This window comes from Phalangium opilio, unplaced genomic scaffold, assembly GCF_054372755.1.
Source record: "Phalangium opilio isolate 3A_F unplaced genomic scaffold, DU_Popi_V2 ptg000352l_1, whole genome shotgun sequence".
Lineage (NCBI taxonomy): Eukaryota > Metazoa > Arthropoda > Arachnida > Opiliones > Phalangiidae > Phalangium > Phalangium opilio.
In genome coordinates, this window is record NW_028324228.1 from 7,054,340 (window position 1) to 7,069,170 (window position 14,831).

Genomic DNA, 14,831 nt, shown 5'->3' on the forward strand with positions numbered 1-14,831 from the left:
TTTTCAAAATTGACGTTTCTTGGCCAGAGAAGCACATTTTGAGTATTTTTTCACTATTCTCAAATATAACCACTGAAACCATTATTTTTGTACTTTTTGCTTTAATTCAAGCAAATGTTACGATATTCAATCAAAAAACTTTAAATTCAATTTTCAATAAGAAATCGTTGTCACGGATTTTGTATCTTGAAGAAAAAAAACATGCGATTTTTTCGGTACACTTTTGAATGCATTTTTTTCTGGACAAATTTTTAACCTAATTCAGCTTAAATATCTATAAAATACTCATTAAAAGTGATTTCATCTCGATTGATCAATAAATAAAAATTAACCTCGATTTTTAATAACATTTTCAAAATCGACGTTTCTCGGCCAGAGAAGCACATTTTGAGTATTTTTTCACTTTTTTCAAATATAACCACTAAAACCATTATTTTTGTACTTTTTGCTTTAATTCAAGCATATGTAACGATATTCATTCAAAAACTGTTTAAATCCAATTTTCAACAAGAAATCGTTGTCACGGATCTTGTAACTTGAAGAAAAAAAACATGCGATTTTTTCGGTACACTTTTGAATGCATTTTTTTCTGGACAAATTTTTAACCGAATTCAGCTTAAATATCTATAAAATACTCATTAAAAGTGATTTCATCTCGATTGATCAATAAATAAAAATGTACCTCGATTTTTAATAACATTTTCAAAATCGACGTTTCTCGGCCAGAGAAGCACATTTTGAGTATTTTTTCACTTTTTTCAAATATATCCACTAAAACCATTATTTTTGTACTTTTTGCTTTAATTCAAGCATATGTAACGATATTCATTCAAAAACTGTTTAAATCCAATTTTCAACAAGAAATCGTTGTCACGGATTTTGTATCTTGAAGAAAAAAACATGCGATTTTTTCGGTACACTTTTGAATGCATTTTTTTCTGGACAATTTTTTTACCGAATTCAGCTTAAATATCTATAAAATACTCATTAAAAGTGATTTCATCTCGATTGATCAATAAATAAAAATGTACCTTGATTTTTAATACCATTTTCAAAATTGACGTTTCTTGGCCAGAGAAGCACATTTTGAGTATTTTTTCACTATTCTCAAATATAACCACTGAAACCATTATTTTTGTACTTTTTGCTTTAATTCAAGCAAATGTTACGATATTCAATCAAAAAACTTTAAATTCAATTTTCAATAAGAAATCGTTGTCACGGATTTTGTATCTTGAAGAAAAAAAACATGCGATTTTTTCGGTACACTTTTGAATGCATTTTTTTCTGGACAAATTTTTAACCTAATTCAGCTTAAATATCTATAAAATACTCATTAAAAGTGATTTCATCTCGATTGATCAATAAATAAAAATTAACCTCGATTTTTAATAACATTTTCAAAATCGACGTTTCTCGGCCAGAGAAGCACATTTTGAGTATTTTTTCACTTTTTTCAAATATAACCACTAAAACCATTATTTTTGTACTTTTTGCTTTAATTCAAGCATATGTAACGATATTCATTCAAAAACTGTTTAAATCCAATTTTCAACAAGAAATCGTTGTCACGGATCTTGTAACTTGAAGAAAAAAAACATGCGATTTTTTCGGTACACTTTTGAATGCATTTTTTTCTGGACAAATTTTTAACCGAATTCAGCTTAAATATCTATAAAATACTCATTAAAAGTGATTTCATCTCGATTGATCAATAAATAAAAATGTACCTCGATTTTTAATAACATTTTCAAAATCGACGTTTCTCGGCCAGAGAAGCACATTTTGAGTATTTTTTCACTTTTTTCAAATATATCCACTAAAACCATTATTTTTGTACTTTTTGCTTTAATTCAAGCATATGTAACGATATTCATTCAAAAACTGTTTAAATCCAATTTTCAACAAGAAATCGTTGTCACGGATTTTGTATCTTGAAGAAAAAAAACATGCGATTTTTTCGGTACACTTTTGAATGCATTTTTTTCTGGACAATTTTTTTACCGAATTCAGTTTAAATATCTATAAAATACTCATTAAAAGTGATTTCATCTCGATTGATCAATAAATAAAAATGTACCTTGATTTTTAATACCATTTTCAAAATTGACGTTTCTTGGCCAGAGAAGCACATTTTGAGTATTTTTTCACTATTCTCAAATATAACCACTGAAACCATTATTTTTGTACTTTTTGCTTTAATTCAAGCAAATGTTACGATATTCAATCAAAAAACTTTAAATTCAATTTTCAATAAGAAATCGTTGTCACGGATTTTGTATCTTGAAGAAAAAAAACATGCGATTTTTTCGGTACACTTTTGAATGCATTTTTTTCTGGACAAATTTTTAACCTAATTCAGCTTAAATATCTATAAAATACTCATTAAAAGTGATTTCATCTCGATTGATCAATAAATAAAAATTAACCTCGATTTTTAATAACATTTTCAAAATTGACGTTTCTCGGCCAGAGAAGCACATTTTGAGTATTTTTTCACTATTTTCAAATATAACCACTGAAACCATTATTTTTGTACTTTTTGCTTAAATTCAAGAAAATGTAACGATATTCATTCAAAAAACTGTTTAAATTCAATTTTCAATAAGAAATCGTTGTCACGGATTTTGTATCTTCAAGAAAAAAAAACAAGCGATTTTTTCGGAAAACTTTAAAATGCATTTTTTTCTGTACACATTTTTTACCGAATTCAGCTTAAATATCTAGAAAATACTCATTAAAAGTGATTTCATCTCGATTGATCAATAAATAAAAATGTACCTCGATTTTTAATAACATTTTCAAAATCGACGTTTCTCGGCCAGAGAAGCACATTTTGAGTATTTTTTCACTTTTTTCAAATATATCCACTAAAACCATTATTTTTGTACTTTTTGCTTTAATTCAAGCATATGTAACGATATTCATTCAAAAACTGTTTAAATCCAATTTTCAACAAGAAATCGTTGTCACGGATTTTGTATCTTGAAGAAAAAAAACATGCGATTTTTTCGGTACACTTTTGAATGCATTTTTTTCTGGACAATTTTTTTACCGAATTCAGCTTAAATATCTATAAAATACTCATTAAAAGTGATTTCATCTCGATTGATCAATAAATAAAAATGTACCTTGATTTTTAATACCATTTTCAAAATTGACGTTTCTTGGCCAGAGAAGCACATTTTGAGTATTTTTTCACTATTCTCAAATATAACCACTGAAACCATTATTTTTGTACTTTTTGCTTTAATTCAAGCAAATGTTACGATATTCAATCAAAAAACTTTAAATTCAATTTTCAATAAGAAATCGTTGTCACGGATTTTGTATCTTGAAGAAAAAAAACATGCGATTTTTTCGGTACACTTTTGAATGCATTTTTTTCTGGACAAATTTTTAACCTAATTCAGCTTAAATATCTATAAAATACTCATTAAAAGTGATTTCATCTCGATTGATCAATAAATAAAAATTAACCTCGATTTTTAATAACATTTTCAAAATCGACGTTTCTCGGCCAGAGAAGCACATTTTGAGTATTTTTTCACTTTTTTCAAATATAACCACTAAAACCATTATTTTTGTACTTTTTGCTTTAATTCAAGCATATGTAACGATATTCATTCAAAAACTGTTTAAATCCAATTTTCAACAAGAAATCGTTGTCACGGATCTTGTAACTTGAAGAAAAAAAACATGCGATTTTTTCGGTACACTTTTGAATGCATTTTTTTCTGGACAAATTTTTAACCGAATTCAGCTTAAATATCTATAAAATACTCATTAAAAGTGATTTCATCTCGATTGATCAATAAATAAAAATGTACCTCGATTTTTAATAACATTTTCAAAATCGACGTTTCTCGGCCAGAGAAGCACATTTTGAGTATTTTTTCACTTTTTTCAAATATATCCACTAAAACCATTATTTTTGTACTTTTTGCTTTAATTCAAGCATATGTAACGATATTCATTCAAAAACTGTTTAAATCCAATTTTCAACAAGAAATCGTTGTCACGGATTTTGTATCTTGAAGAAAAAAAACATGCGATTTTTTCGGTACACTTTTGAATGCATTTTTTTCTGGACAATTTTTTTACCGAATTCAGCTTAAATATCTATAAAATACTCATTAAAAGTGATTTCATCTCGATTGATCAATAAATAAAAATGTACCTTGATTTTTAATACCATTTTCAAAATTGACGTTTCTTGGCCAGAGAAGCACATTTTGAGTATTTTTTCACTATTCTCAAATATAACCACTGAAACCATTATTTTTGTACTTTTTGCTTTAATTCAAGCAAATGTTACGATATTCAATCAAAAAACTTTAAATTCAATTTTCAATAAGAAATCGTTGTCACGGATTTTGTATCTTGAAGAAAAAAAACATGCGATTTTTTCGGTACACTTTTGAATGCATTTTTTTCTGGACAAATTTTTAACCTAATTCAGCTTAAATATCTATAAAATACTCATTAAAAGTGATTTCATCTCGATTGATCAATAAATAAAAATTAACCTCGATTTTTAATAACATTTTCAAAATCGACGTTTCTCGGCCAGAGAAGCACATTTTGAGTATTTTTTCACTTTTTTCAAATATAACCACTAAAACCATTATTTTTGTACTTTTTGCTTTAATTCAAGCATATGTAACGATATTCATTCAAAAACTGTTTAAATCCAATTTTCAACAAGAAATCGTTGTCACGGATCTTGTAACTTGAAGAAAAAAAACATGCGATTTTTTCGGTACACTTTTGAATGCATTTTTTTCTGGACAAATTTTTAACCGAATTCAGCTTAAATATCTATAAAATACTCATTAAAAGTGATTTCATCTCGATTGATCAATAAATAAAAATGTACCTCGATTTTTAATAACATTTTCAAAATCGACGTTTCTCGGCCAGAGAAGCACATTTTGAGTATTTTTTCACTTTTTTCAAATATATCCACTAAAACCATTATTTTTGTACTTTTTGCTTTAATTCAAGCATATGTAACGATATTCATTCAAAAACTGTTTAAATCCAATTTTCAACAAGAAATCGTTGTCACGGATTTTGTATCTTGAAGAAAAAAAACATGCGATTTTTTCGGTACACTTTTGAATGCATTTTTTTCTGGACAATTTTTTTACCGAATTCAGCTTAAATATCTATAAAATACTCATTAAAAGTGATTTCATCTCGATTGATCAATAAATAAAAATGTACCTTGATTTTTAATACCATTTTCAAAATTGACGTTTCTTGGCCAGAGAAGCACATTTTGAGTATTTTTTCACTATTCTCAAATATAACCACTGAAACCATTATTTTTGTACTTTTTGCTTTAATTCAAGCAAATGTTACGATATTCAATCAAAAAACTTTAAATTCAATTTTCAATAAGAAATCGTTGTCACGGATTTTGTATCTTGAAGAAAAAAAACATGCGATTTTTTCGGTACACTTTTGAATGCATTTTTTTCTGGACAAATTTTTAACCTAATTCAGCTTAAATATCTATAAAATACTCATTAAAAGTGATTTCATCTCGATTGATCAATAAATAAAAATTAACCTCGATTTTTAATAACATTTTCAAAATCGACGTTTCTCGGCCAGAGAAGCACATTTTGAGTATTTTTTCACTTTTTTCAAATATAACCACTAAAACCATTATTTTTGTACTTTTTGCTTTAATTCAAGCATATGTAACGATATTCATTCAAAAACTGTTTAAATCCAATTTTCAACAAGAAATCGTTGTCACGGATCTTGTAACTTGAAGAAAAAAAACATGCGATTTTTTCGGTACACTTTTGAATGCATTTTTTTCTGGACAAATTTTTAACCGAATTCAGCTTAAATATCTATAAAATACTCATTAAAAGTGATTTCATCTCGATTGATCAATAAATAAAAATGTACCTCGATTTTTAATAACATTTTCAAAATCGACGTTTCTCGGCCAGAGAAGCACATTTTGAGTATTTTTTCACTTTTTTCAAATATATCCACTAAAACCATTATTTTTGTACTTTTTGCTTTAATTCAAGCATATGTAACGATATTCATTCAAAAACTGTTTAAATCCAATTTTCAACAAGAAATCGTTGTCACGGATTTTGTATCTTGAAGAAAAAAAACATGCGATTTTTTCGGTACACTTTTGAATGCATTTTTTTCTGGACAATTTTTTTACCGAATTCAGCTTAAATATCTATAAAATACTCATTAAAAGTGATTTCATCTCGATTGATCAATAAATAAAAATGTACCTTGATTTTTAATACCATTTTCAAAATTGACGTTTCTTGGCCAGAGAAGCACATTTTGAGTATTTTTTCACTATTCTCAAATATAACCACTGAAACCATTATTTTTGTACTTTTTGCTTTAATTCAAGCAAATGTTACGATATTCAATCAAAAAACTTTAAATTCAATTTTCAATAAGAAATCGTTGTCACGGATTTTGTATCTTGAAGAAAAAAAACATGCGATTTTTTCGGTACACTTTTGAATGCATTTTTTTCTGGACAAATTTTTAACCTAATTCAGCTTAAATATCTATAAAATACTCATTAAAAGTGATTTCATCTCGATTGATCAATAAATAAAAATTAACCTCGATTTTTAATAACATTTTCAAAATTGACGTTTCTCGGCCAGAGAAGCACATTTTGAGTATTTTTTCACTATTTTCAAATATAACCACTGAAACCATTATTTTTGTACTTTTTGCTTAAATTCAAGAAAATGTAACGATATTCATTCAAAAAACTGTTTAAATTCAATTTTCAATAAGAAATCGTTGTCACGGATTTTGTATCTTCAAGAAAAAAAAACAAGCGATTTTTTCGGAAAACTTTAAAATGCATTTTTTTCTGTACACATTTTTTACCGAATTCAGCTTAAATATCTAGAAAATACTCATTAAAAGTGATTTCATCTCGATTGATCAATAAATAAAAATGTACCTCGATTTTTAATAACATTTTCAAAATCGACGTTTCTCGGCCAGAGAAGCACATTTTGAGTATTTTTTCACTTTTTTCAAATATATCCACTAAAACCATTATTTTTGTACTTTTTGCTTTAATTCAAGCATATGTAACGATATTCATTCAAAAACTGTTTAAATCCAATTTTCAACAAGAAATCGTTGTCACGGATTTTGTATCTTGAAGAAAAAAAACATGCGATTTTTTCGGTACACTTTTGAATGCATTTTTTTCTGGACAATTTTTTACCGAATTCAGCTTAAATATCTATAAAATACTCATTAAAAGTGATTTCATCTCGATTGATCAATAAATAAAAATGTACCTTGATTTTTAATACCATTTTCAAAATTGACGTTTCTTGGCCAGAGAAGCACATTTTGAGTATTTTTTCACTATTCTCAAATATAACCACTGAAACCATTATTTTTGTACTTTTTGCTTTAATTCAAGCAAATGTTACGATATTCAATCAAAAAACTTTAAATTCAATTTTCAATAAGAAATCGTTGTCACGGATTTTGTATCTTGAAGAAAAAAAACATGCGATTTTTTCGGTACACTTTTGAATGCATTTTTTTCTGGACAAATTTTTAACCTAATTCAGCTTAAATATCTATAAAATACTCATTAAAAGTGATTTCATCTCGATTGATCAATAAATAAAAATTAACCTCGATTTTTAATAACATTTTCAAAATCGACGTTTCTCGGCCAGAGAAGCACATTTTGAGTATTTTTTCGCTTTTTTCAAATATAACCACTAAAACCATTATTTTTGTACTTTTTGCTTTAATTCAAGCATATGTAACGATATTCATTCAAAAACTGTTTAAATCCAATTTTCAACAAGAAATCGTTGTCACGGATCTTGTAACTTGAAGAAAAAAAACATGCGATTTTTTCGGTACACTTTTGAATGCATTTTTTTCTGGACAAATTTTTAACCGAATTCAGCTTAAATATCTATAAAATACTCATTAAAAGTGATTTCATCTCGATTGATCAATAAATAAAAATGTACCTCGATTTTTAATAACATTTTCAAAATCGACGTTTCTCGGCCAGAGAAGCACATTTTGAGTATTTTTTCACTTTTTTCAAATATATCCACTAAAACCATTATTTTTGTACTTTTTGCTTTAATTCAAGCATATGTAACGATATTCATTCAAAAACTGTTTAAATCCAATTTTCAACAAGAAATCGTTGTCACGGATTTTGTATCTTGAAGAAAAAAAACATGCGATTTTTTCGGTACACTTTTGAATGCATTTTTTTCTGGACAATTTTTTTACCGAATTCAGCTTAAATATCTATAAAATACTCATTAAAAGTGATTTCATCTCGATTGATCAATAAATAAAAATGTACCTTGATTTTTAATACCATTTTCAAAATTGACGTTTCTTGGCCAGAGAAGCACATTTTGAGTATTTTTTCACTATTCTCAAATATAACCACTGAAACCATTATTTTTGTACTTTTTGCTTTAATTCAAGCAAATGTTACGATATTCAATCAAAAAACTTTAAATTCAATTTTCAATAAGAAATCGTTGTCACGGATTTTGTATCTTGAAGAAAAAAAACATGCGATTTTTTCGGTACACTTTTGAATGCATTTTTTTCTGGACAAATTTTTAACCTAATTCAGCTTAAATATCTATAAAATACTCATTAAAAGTGATTTCATCTCGATTGATCAATAAATAAAAATTAACCTCGATTTTTAATAACATTTTCAAAATCGACGTTTCTCGGCCAGAGAAGCACATTTTGAGTATTTTTTCACTTTTTTCAAATATAACCACTAAAACCATTATTTTTGTACTTTTTGCTTTAATTCAAGCATATGTAACGATATTCATTCAAAAACTGTTTAAATCCAATTTTCAACAAGAAATCGTTGTCACGGATCTTGTAACTTGAAGAAAAAAAACATGCGATTTTTTCGGTACACTTTTGAATGCATTTTTTTCTGGACAAATTTTTAACCGAATTCAGCTTAAATATCTATAAAATACTCATTAAAAGTGATTTCATCTCGATTGATCAATAAATAAAAATGTACCTCGATTTTTAATAACATTTTCAAAATCGACGTTTCTCGGCCAGAGAAGCACATTTTGAGTATTTTTTCACTTTTTTCAAATATATCCACTAAAACCATTATTTTTGTACTTTTTGCTTTAATTCAAGCATATGTAACGATATTCATTCAAAAACTGTTTAAATCCAATTTTCAACAAGAAATCGTTGTCACGGATTTTGTATCTTGAAGAAAAAAAACATGCGATTTTTTCGGTACACTTTTGAATGCATTTTTTTCTGGACAATTTTTTTACCGAATTCAGCTTAAATATCTATAAAATACTCATTAAAAGTGATTTCATCTCGATTGATCAATAAATAAAAATGTACCTTGATTTTTAATACCATTTTCAAAATTGACGTTTCTTGGCCAGAGAAGCACATTTTGAGTATTTTTTCACTATTCTCAAATATAACCACTGAAACCATTATTTTTGTACTTTTTGCTTTAATTCAAGCAAATGTTACGATATTCAATCAAAAAACTTTAAATTCAATTTTCAATAAGAAATCGTTGTCACGGATTTTGTATCTTGAAGAAAAATAACATGCGATTTTTTCGGTACACTTTTGAATGCATTTTTTTCTGGACAAATTTTTAACCTAATTCAGCTTAAATATCTATAAAATACTCATTAAAAGTGATTTCATCTCGATTGATCAATAAATAAAAATTAACCTCGATTTTTAATAACATTTTCAAAATCGACGTTTCTCGGCCAGAGAAGCACATTTTGAGTATTTTTTCACTTTTTTCAAATATAACCACTAAAACCATTATTTTTGTACTTTTTGCTTTAATTCAAGCATATGTAACGATATTCATTCAAAAACTGTTTAAATCCAATTTTCAACAAGAAATCGTTGTCACGGATCTTGTAACTTGAAGAAAAAAAACATGCGATTTTTTCGGTACACTTTTGAATGCATTTTTTTCTGGACAAATTTTTAACCGAATTCAGCTTAAATATCTATAAAATACTCATTAAAAGTGATTTCATCTCGATTGATCAATAAATAAAAATGTACCTCGATTTTTAATAACATTTTCAAAATCGACGTTTCTCGGCCAGAGAAGCACATTTTGAGTATTTTTTCACTTTTTTCAAATATATCCACTAAAACCATTATTTTTGTACTTTTTGCTTTAATTCAAGCATATGTAACGATATTCATTCAAAAACTGTTTAAATCCAATTTTCAACAAGAAATCGTTGTCACGGATTTTGTATCTTGAAGAAAAAAAACATGCGATTTTTTCGGTACACTTTTGAATGCATTTTTTTCTGGACAATTTTTTTACCGAATTCAGCTTAAATATCTATAAAATACTCATTAAAAGTGATTTCATCTCGATTGATCAATAAATAAAAATGTACCTTGATTTTTAATACCATTTTCAAAATTGACGTTTCTTGGCCAGAGAAGCACATTTTGAGTATTTTTTCACTATTCTCAAATATAACCACTGAAACCATTATTTTTGTACTTTTTGCTTTAATTCAAGCAAATGTTACGATATTCAATCAAAAAACTTTAAATTCAATTTTCAATAAGAAATCGTTGTCACGGATTTTGTATCTTGAAGAAAAAAAACATGCGATTTTTTCGGTACACTTTTGAATGCATTTTTTTCTGGACAAATTTTTAACCTAATTCAGCTTAAATATCTATAAAATACTCATTAAAAGTGATTTCATCTCGATTGATCAATAAATAAAAATTAACCTCGATTTTTAATAACATTTTCAAAATCGACGTTTCTCGGCCAGAGAAGCACATTTTGAGTATTTTTTCACTTTTTTCAAATATAACCACTAAAACCATTATTTTTGTACTTTTTGCTTTAATTCAAGCATATGTAACGATATTCATTCAAAAACTGTTTAAATCCAATTTTCAACAAGAAATCGTTGTCACGGATCTTGTAACTTGAAGAAAAAAAACATGCGATTTTTTCGGTACACTTTTGAATGCATTTTTTTCTGGACAAATTTTTAACCGAATTCAGCTTAAATATCTATAAAATACTCATTAAAAGTGATTTCATCTCGATTGATCAATAAATAAAAATGTACCTCGATTTTTAATAACATTTTCAAAATCGACGTTTCTCGGCCAGAGAAGCACATTTTGAGTATTTTTTCACTTTTTTCAAATATATCCACTAAAACCATTATTTTTGTACTTTTTGCTTTAATTCAAGCATATGTAACGATATTCATTCAAAAACTGTTTAAATCCAATTTTCAACAAGAAATCGTTGTCACGGATTTTGTATCTTGAAGAAAAAAAACATGCGATTTTTTCGGTACACTTTTGAATGCATTTTTTTCTGGACAATTTTTTTACCGAATTCAGCTTAAATATCTATAAAATACTCATTAAAAGTGATTTCATCTCGATTGATCAATAAATAAAAATGTACCTTGATTTTTAATACCATTTTCAAAATTGACGTTTCTTGGCCAGAGAAGCACATTTTGAGTATTTTTTCACTATTCTCAAATATAACCACTGAAACCATTATTTTTGTACTTTTTGCTTTAATTCAAGCAAATGTTACGATATTCAATCAAAAAACTTTAAATTCAATTTTCAATAAGAAATCGTTGTCACGGATTTTGTATCTTGAAGAAAAAAAACATGCGATTTTTTCGGTACACTTTTGAATGCATTTTTTTCTGGACAAATTTTTAACCTAATTCAGCTTAAATATCTATAAAATACTCATTAAAAGTGATTTCATCTCGATTGATCAATAAATAAAAATTAACCTCGATTTTTAATAACATTTTCAAAATCGACGTTTCTCGGCCAGAGAAGCACATTTTGAGTATTTTTTCACTTTTTTCAAATATAACCACTAAAACCATTATTTTTGTACTTTTTGCTTTAATTCAAGCATATGTAACGATATTCATTCAAAAACTGTTTAAATCCAATTTTCAACAAGAAATCGTTGTCACGGATCTTGTAACTTGAAGAAAAAAAACATGCGATTTTTTCGGTACACTTTTGAATGCATTTTTTTCTGGACAAATTTTTAACCGAATTCAGCTTAAATATCTATAAAATACTCATTAAAAGTGATTTCATCTCGATTGATCAATAAATAAAAATGTACCTCGATTTTTAATAACATTTTCAAAATCGACGTTTCTCGGCCAGAGAAGCACATTTTGAGTATTTTTTCACTTTTTTCAAATATATCCACTAAAACCATTATTTTTGTACTTTTTGCTTTAATTCAAGCATATGTAACGATATTCATTCAAAAACTGTTTAAATCCAATTTTCAACAAGAAATCGTTGTCACGGATTTTGTATCTTGAAGAAAAAAAACATGCAATTTTTTCGGTACACTTTTGAATGCATTTTTTTCTGGACAATTTTTTTACCGAATTCAGCTTAAATATCTATAAAATACTCATTAAAAGTGATTTCATCTCGATTGATCAATAAATAAAAATGTACCTTGATTTTTAATACCATTTTCAAAATTGACGTTTCTTGGCCAGAGAAGCACATTTTGAGTATTTTTTCACTATTCTCAAATATAACCACTGAAACCATTATTTTTGTACTTTTTGCTTTAATTCAAGCAAATGTTACGATATTCAATCAAAAAACTTTAAATTCAATTTTCAATAAGAAATCGTTGTCACGGATTTTGTATCTTGAAGAAAAAAAACATGCGATTTTTTCGGTACACTTTTGAATGCATTTTTTTCTGGACAAATTTTTAACCTAATTCAGCTTAAATATCTATAAAATACTCATTAAAAGTGATTTCATCTCGATTGATCAATAAATAAAAATTAACCTCGATTTTTAATAACATTTTCAAAATCGACGTTTCTCGGCCAGAGAAGCACATTTTGAGTATTTTTTCACTTTTTTCAAATATAACCACTAAAACCATTATTTTTGTACTTTTTGCTTTAATTCAAGCATATGTAACGATATTCATTCAAAAACTGTTTAAATCCAATTTTCAACAAGAAATCGTTGTCACGGATCTTGTAACTTGAAGAAAAAAAACATGCGATTTTTTCGGTACACTTTTGAATGCATTTTTTTCTGGACAAATTTTTAACCGAATTCAGCTTAAATATCTATAAAATACTCATTAAAAGTGATTTCATCTCGATTGATCAATAAATAAAAATGTACCTCGATTTTTAATAACATTTTCAAAATCGACGTTTCTCGGCCAGAGAAGCACATTTTGAGTATTTTTTCACTTTTTTCAAATATATCCACTAAAACCATTATTTTTGTACTTTTTGCTTTAATTCAAGCATATGTAACGATATTCATTCAAAAACTGTTTAAATCCAATTTTCAACAAGAAATCGTTGTCACGGATTTTGTATCTTGAAGAAAAAAAACATGCGATTTTTTCGGTACACTTTTGAATGCATTTTTTTCTGGACAATTTTTTTACCGAATTCAGCTTAAATATCTATAAAATACTCATTAAAAGTGATTTCATCTCGATTGATCAATAAATGAAAATGTACCTTGATTTTTAATACCATTTTCAAAATTGACGTTTCTTGGCCAGAGAAGCACATTTTGAGTATTTTTTCACTATTCTCAAATATAACCACTGAAACCATTATTTTTGTACTTTTTGCTTTAATTCAAGCAAATGTTACGATATTCAATCAAAAAACTTTAAATTCAATTTTCAATAAGAAATCGTTGTCACGGATTTTGTATCTTGAAGAAAAAAAACATGCGATTTTTTCGGTACACTTTTGAATGCATTTTTTTCTGGACAAATTTTTAACCTAATTCAGCTTAAATATCTATAAAATACTCATTAAAAGTGATTTCATCTCGATTGATCAATAAATAAAAATTAACCTCGATTTTTAATAACATTTTCAAAATCGACGTTTCTCGGCCAGAGAAGCACATTTTGAGTATTTTTTCACTTTTTTCAAATATAACCACTAAAACCATTATTTTTGTACTTTTTGCTTTAATTCAAGCATATGTAACGATATTCATTCAAAAACTGTTTAAATCCAATTTTCAACAAGAAATCGTTGTCACGGATCTTGTAACTTGAAGAAAAAAAACATGCGATTTTTTCGGTACACTTTTGAATGCATTTTTTTCTGGACAAATTTTTAACCGAATTCAGCTTAAATATCTATAAAATACTCATTAAAAGTGATTTCATCTCGATTGATCAATAAATAAAAATGTACCTCGATTTTTAATAACATTTTCAAAATCGACGTTTCTCGGCCAGAGAAGCACATTTTGAGTATTTTTTCACTTTTTTCAAATATATCCACTAAAACCATTATTTTTGTACTTTTTGCTTTAATTCAAGCATATGTAACGATATTCATTCAAAAACTGTTTAAATCCAATTTTCAACAAGAAATCGTTGTCACGGATTTTGTATCTTGAAGAAAAAAAACATGCGATTTTTTCGGTACACTTTTGAATGCATTTTTTTCTGGACAATTTTTTTACCGAATTCAGCTTAAATATCTATAAAATACTCATTAAAAGTGATTTCATCTCGATTGATCAATAAATAAAAATGTACCTTGATTTTTAATACCATTTTCAAAATTGACGTTTCTTGGCCAGAGAAGCACATTTTGAGTATTTTTTCACTATTCTCAAATATAACCACTGAAACCATTATTTTTGTACTTTTTGCTTTAATTCAAGCAAATGTTACGATATTCAATCAAAAAACTTTA